The sequence below is a fragment of the Microtus ochrogaster genome, chromosome 5 (genome assembly GCF_000317375.1).
Source record: "Microtus ochrogaster isolate Prairie Vole_2 chromosome 5, MicOch1.0, whole genome shotgun sequence".
In the NCBI taxonomy this organism is placed as follows: domain Eukaryota; kingdom Metazoa; phylum Chordata; class Mammalia; order Rodentia; family Cricetidae; genus Microtus; species Microtus ochrogaster.
Genome location: NC_022012.1, coordinates 13,536,087 through 13,542,498, shown reverse-complemented (window position 1 = coordinate 13,542,498; position 6,412 = coordinate 13,536,087). Strand labels below are relative to the sequence as shown.

Here is a 6,412-nt window from a genome sequence, read left to right as displayed (position 1 = left end):
TTGATCCTATCTAATGGGTCTTTTAAAACCTGATCAGGTTTCCCTGCTGGCCAAGGGTTCCGCTTACCAAATGCCCTCGCTCTGTTTCCTGGTTCCTGCCTCAGGCCAAGAACCCTCTCACCCCTCTGAAGGTCTTCAAGATCAGGACCAAGCTCCCCGTTTGCCCGTGACCATGCCAACAAAAGGCCTACCTCTTTGATTTAATTGTAGTGGGGCGATCTGATCTCCGTGTTGCGCACAGTCTCTGCAGCCTGCTTCTGCTGCTGGGACGGTTCCCGCCGCCAGCAGCCTGTGTCCTCTGCTGTTGCTCTGGTCCCAGCCAGTCCCAGCCGGTCCTCGCCGGCTGTGGTAGGCGTCCTCCGGCCTCGTTCCGCCGCCTCGTTCCGCCGCCCGGCGTTCCGACCACGTTCCGCCGCCCGGCGTTCCGGCCGCGTTCCGCCGCCCGGCGTTCCGGCCGCGTTCTTCCACCCGGTATCTTTCTCATTTCTATATATCTTACTTTCCTTCTCACTCCATGGTTGGCTTTGTAGCTGGGTGGCTGTTTTCATCTCATTGTTCTCTTGCTTATCACTCTCTGTTCTCAAACTCTTTGCCTGCTAAGCCCACCTATTCTTGTTTCTGCCTTGCTATTGGCCATTCAATTTTTATTTGGATTATCAGGTGTTTTAGACAGGCACAGAATCACAGCTTTACAGTTAATCAAATGCAGCTTTAAAAAAAAGCAATATACATGATAATAATATTCCCACAAATTATTCATTTCTCATTATGAAATAGCCTCACTGATTTAATTTCAGATAAATTAAATATAATTGATTAAAATTTTTGTGCATTTAACTTATAAAGTATGGGTCAGTTGCATACATATATTGAAAGTGAATATCACAATAAAATTAACAATGTATATGACATATTTTTACCATGAAGGTAGGTTTTTTTTACCAATAATTTCTCCAGTTATAAAGGGTGTGATGGATTCTGTATTACATTGAGAATATATGAGTCGAATATTATAGCATGTGGTATATACCTTAATCTCTTTGCCTCCACCTGAAGATAGCATCTACAATTCACAATAAACATCAGCATTAATACATTGACTGTCTTATAAATAAAATGGATAGTGTCAGTTCATTAACATTTATCTAGTACCTGGAAGGTTTATGTTTTCTAAAATCTGCAGAACTATAAATACTTTGTTTGTTTAAAAGTCAATGTACTTTATGCCATCAATTCTCTTGCATTTTCCCTTAAAACTGAAAAGCCACATTTTCTTTTGCCTTATGAAAGAACTCCACAGACTTGAACAGATAATTTGGTGGTAACATTGCATCATTCCTCCTAAAATTTGCTTCCAAATAATGGTGAATACCATTTCCCTGGGGAAGTCTCATGAGTTTGAACTCTATATAACATTTTCTAATCTTGCTCAGGTCTACACTTAGGAAGGATTTCAATTATTGACCTTAACTTAAAGGTTGTAAGTAGACTGACTTACCAAAAACAGAAAAGCTATAGATTTTGATTTGGGATACCTCTCTGTGTGCTGTGATTACCATTAATGAATAAAGAAACTTCTCTGGACCTATAGCAAAACAGATCTTAGGTAGGCAGGGAAAGCTGGACTGAATGCTGGGGGAAAGAATGGCAGAATCAGAGAGATGCCATGGAGCCATCAGAATCAGACATGCCAAATCTTTGCCAGTAGCCACTGCCATGTGCCGATATACAAATTAATAGAAACGAATTAAATTAATATAAGTTAGCCATTAAGAAGCTAGAGATAATGAACCAAGAACTGTTTTAATTAATACAAATTCAGTGTGATTATTTCAGGACTGAGCAGCCAGGAACAATGAAGCAGCCTCCTCCAACAAGATTTTGTCCAGTAAAGATTATTAAAATTATAAAAGTAAATTGGAGATCTTAGTTATAATCCAATAATATTAATTTGTGTGCTCCAGATACATGAATAGACATGGGCTTTAAAAAGTCAATTGGGCATTTATAACAACTCTTCATTCATTAATTCAGTCACAAATATTGCATTGGCTTATGTGATGTGCACATTGGTCCCTCAAATATTGAATCCCTTTATATATAGTTTGAATAACATAAACATGAAGGTAGACTTGAACAAACACATCAGTAAGGCAATGTGTATTCTCTGATGTTTCAGTTGCTGTGGGTTTTGTTTTTTGGGACAAGACAAGTTGGAAGGAATGGTAAGCAACCGACTGTTTGAGTTATTCTTTGTATCATGTTAATAAAGTCTTTTGTTACCTTCTTCCCCTGTTTACATTGATATAAAAGCTATGGAAAAATAAATGTGGGTGAATTTCAGTAATTACTGGAATGCCTTCCTGACATTATTCTATGGTTTTTGTTCTGTTATTTTTCATGTGTCTTCATAATCTGGCAAGAGATATTTTTGTCAAGGTCAGTCTTCAACATATGGCACCCAATGTGGGGTAGTCCAGTGAATGCCAAAATGCACAAAAGTGTGGCCAGGTGTACAAGAGAGTACATAAACCCACAAAAATGCACCACAGTTGGAGAGGTGAGTAATAAGTGCTCAAAAATAAATGGCAAATAATATTAAAAATGTCAGAAAAAATTCAAAAATAAAACTAAAAATAATTGTAAATATGGGACAAAATAGTATAGTTGCTTAAATATATTTCTGAAAAGTTTCTATACCCCAATAAACCTCTCTGCCGACACAATAATAATTGAGTCAGACCAACTCAAATTGAATTAGAGAAAGCTAAGCTTTAATAGATATCAGTGCTCCTGGGTCATCATCTTTCCCCCAAGAGAGAAGTCAAGGAAGGAAAACTGGGAAACCACGTGTTTGTTCTCTGGAGTACAACTTAAATATCCTGTGGGAGTGGTCTTGAGCACCTCTGGGTGCCATTTATTATTGTTTCTCTCAGGGTCAGTGCTACTGGGGTTATATTTACGTAGATGTCTTCTGTTCCAAAGCACTTAAGTATACTTTCAACTTTTTCTTCAATGATGTTCAGTGTGGTTGGTTTTATGTTGAGGTATTTGATTTATTTGGATGTAAGTTTTGTGCATGGTGATACATATGAATATATTTTTATTCTTCTGCATGTTATGCCATCACTATTTGTTAAATATGCTTTCTTTTTTCCATTTTCTTGTCAGCTAAGCAGACTTACAACTTGGATTATAAAGATAGTTTACAAACTTTGAATAAAATATATATTGCCTAAAACCTTATTTAACATATATTACAGGAGATGGTTTCAAGGCTACTTTGCAGAGTGGGTGCTCTGGCGGTTCAGTCCCTGAGGGCCCCTGGGCCCCCTGGTGCAGTTGCAATGTGCTCCATGACGTCTTGGGGTGTGCGTTCCTACTGATGAGAAGCAGGTTATAGGGCTGTAGAGAGAGATCATGATAGCCACAGAGAAGGGACTAACCTCCATACAATATCCTACCTCCAAAGCTAGATTTTTGCATTAAGGAAGATTCTAATTTAGTTCCATCCACCACCAACAAATGAATAGTGGGCTGCATCTTTGAGAAGAGGACAACTGTACCATCATCTGGTTTTGGCTGCACAAAGGTAAGACTCAGCAATGGCCAAGCTGTGGAACCCATTATAAGCTGGTGCCCCACCAACTGGCCCACTGAGCTCTGCATTAACTTTTTAGACTGTGATGAAAAACTTTTCTCCAATAAAAACTAGCCATTGTATTGGATCTTCCCCACCAAAAAAAAAAAAAAAAAATATCCTACAGGAGATCTTGAACCACTAAGTAAAATTCTTTTTTTTTAAATTTTTTTTATTAAAAATTTCAGCCTCCTCCTCACCTCCCATTTCCCTTCCCCTCCCTCCCTTCCCCTCCCCCTACCTCTCCAGTCCAAAGAGCAGTTAGGGTTGCCTGCTCTGTGGGAAATCCAAGTACCTTCCCCTCCATCCAGGTCTAGGAAGGTGAGCATCCAAACTGCCTAGGCTCTCACAAAGCCAGTACATGCAGTAGGATCAAAACCCCGTGCCATTGTCCTTGGCTTCTCAGCAGCTCTCATTGACCGCCATGTTCAGAGAGCCCGTTTTTATCCCATGCTTTTTCAGTCCCAGTCCAGCTAACTTTGGTGAGCTCCCATTAGATCAGCCCCACTGTCCCAGTGGGTGAATGCACCCCTCGTGGTCCTGACTTCCTTGCTCATGTTCTCCCTCCTTCTGCTCCTCATTTGGACCTTGGGAGCTCAGTCCGATGCTCCAATGTGGGTCTCTGTCACTATCTCCATCCATCAACAGATGAAGGTTCTATGATGATATGCAAGATATTCATCAGTATGGCTATAGGATCAGTCCATTTCAGGCTCCCTCTCCTCAGCTGCCCAAGGAACTAGCTGGGGACATCACCCTGGACCCCAGTGAACCCCTCTAGAGTCAAATCTCTTGCCAACCCTAAAATGGCTCCCGTAATTAAGATATATACTTCCCTGCTCCCATATCCACCCTTACTTTATCACAACCATCCCATTCCCCCAAACTCTCCCCATCCTCCCCTTCTCACTTTTCTCACCCCATCTCCCCTTTCCCCCATTCCACCCCACCCGAATTCTCAACAGAAGAAGTTCAAATGGCCAAAAGACACTTAAGGTCATGCTCAATCTCCTTAGCCATCAGGGAAATGCAAATCAAAACAACTTTGAGATATCATCTTATACCTGTTAGAATGGCTAAAATCAAAAACACCAATGATAGCCTTTGCTGGAGAGGTTGTGGAGTAAGGGGTACACTCATCCCTTGCTGGTGGGAATGCAAACTTGTGCAACCACTTTGGAAATCAGTGTGGCTGTTTCTCAGGAAATTAGGGATCAACCTACCCCAGGACCCAGCAATACCACTCTTAGGAATATACCCAAGAGATGCCCTATGATACTACAAATGCAATTGTTCAGCTATGTTCATAGCAGCATTATTTGCAATAGCTAGAAGCTGGAAACAACATAGATGCCCTTCAATGGAAAAATGGATGAAGAAAGTGTGGAATATATACATATTAGAGTACTACTCAGTGGTAAAAAACAATGACTTCTCGAATTTTGCATGCAAATGGATGGAAATAGAAAACACTATCTTGAGTGAGGTAACCCAGACACAAAAAGAAGAACATGGGATGTACTCATTCATAATTGGTTTCTAGCCATAAATAAAGGTCATTGAGCCTATAATTTGTGATCCTAGAGAAGCTAAATACGAAGGTGAACCCAAAGAAAAACATATAGTTATCATCGTGGATATTGGAAGTAGACAAGATTGCAGGGCAAAAACTAAGTAAAATTCTTAAAGGGAGAAGTGATCTAAATTTCAGTATGCAGCTTACAGAAGCTACCAGATGGGCAATCACCTAGGTAGAGTATGCTATACAGAAATAGCAAGTACATTACATTAACTATAATCAGCACTAACAATCATATAAATCACAAAATTACTCCTAAGGCAGTTGTATGGAAACACAGCCCGCTTTTATGGTTGTACTTTCCGATTCACTAGTTAAGGTATTAAATCCTTATTTTAAAGCAGTAACTTGCTTAGCACAAAAATAGGATAAATTCTAGGGGATATTTTGACAGGGAATTGGCTATGATCAATGTTCCCTATACTAAGCAACAGATTAATTGGTTATTTCAAAATAGTGATTCTTGGGCAATTGTTTTTGTTCAATTTAAAGGCATGGTTAATAATCTTTTCCCAGCTGACCTGTTACTGTAATTAACACAACTGTATTCCTTTACTTTTCCTAAAGTTGTAGCAAAAGATCCCTTAAAGGATATTACGCTAAATTTTACAGATGATTCGTCCAATGGAAGAGCTACATATGTTGTTGAGGGTAAAAAGGAATTGTGGAACATGCCCTTGTCTTTGTGAAAACAACTTAAAAGAATAAAAACAAGAAAATTAAAAATCACCATATAATGCCATAAGTCATGAACCTTTTATGGATGTATGTGAACAATCTGCTGCAGAAAGAGTTTGGCATGATGATACCAAGGTGACTTTTTCTAAGGCAAGGTAAAAAGACCCTTGTGTTAGATTATGGAAAGGAACTGACCTTGTATAACTTGGGGTCAAGGATATGTTTGTACTTTTTTTCACAGGAAAAAAATAAAGCTAGATGAGATGATTGCAAATACAGCAGAGAAGTACCAGCCCTGATGATATCATAGTTAATGATGACTCCATAGAAAAAGTGGAAAGAGGTTCCTAAACCTGTGATCCTGATTTCCTTATGCCTACATGCTGCAGGCCAAGGAAAAGGGGTACCTGAACTACAGGACTGAGGTTAGGAAGCTCATGGCTTAACTGTGGGTTACTAGACTGCATCTGGACACTCGGGACCCACACTGCCACTGAGGTTGCTGCTACTGCCAC

The 6,412-nt window shown here is 39.8% G+C and overlaps 1 pseudogene; it reads left to right on the top strand.

Moving 5' to 3' along the window:
- The first annotated feature begins 3,266 nt into the window (after positions 1-3,266).
- On the top strand, positions 3,267-3,662 carry LOC101984147 (annotated as a pseudogene).
- Positions 3,663-6,412: the final 2,750 nt, after the last annotated feature.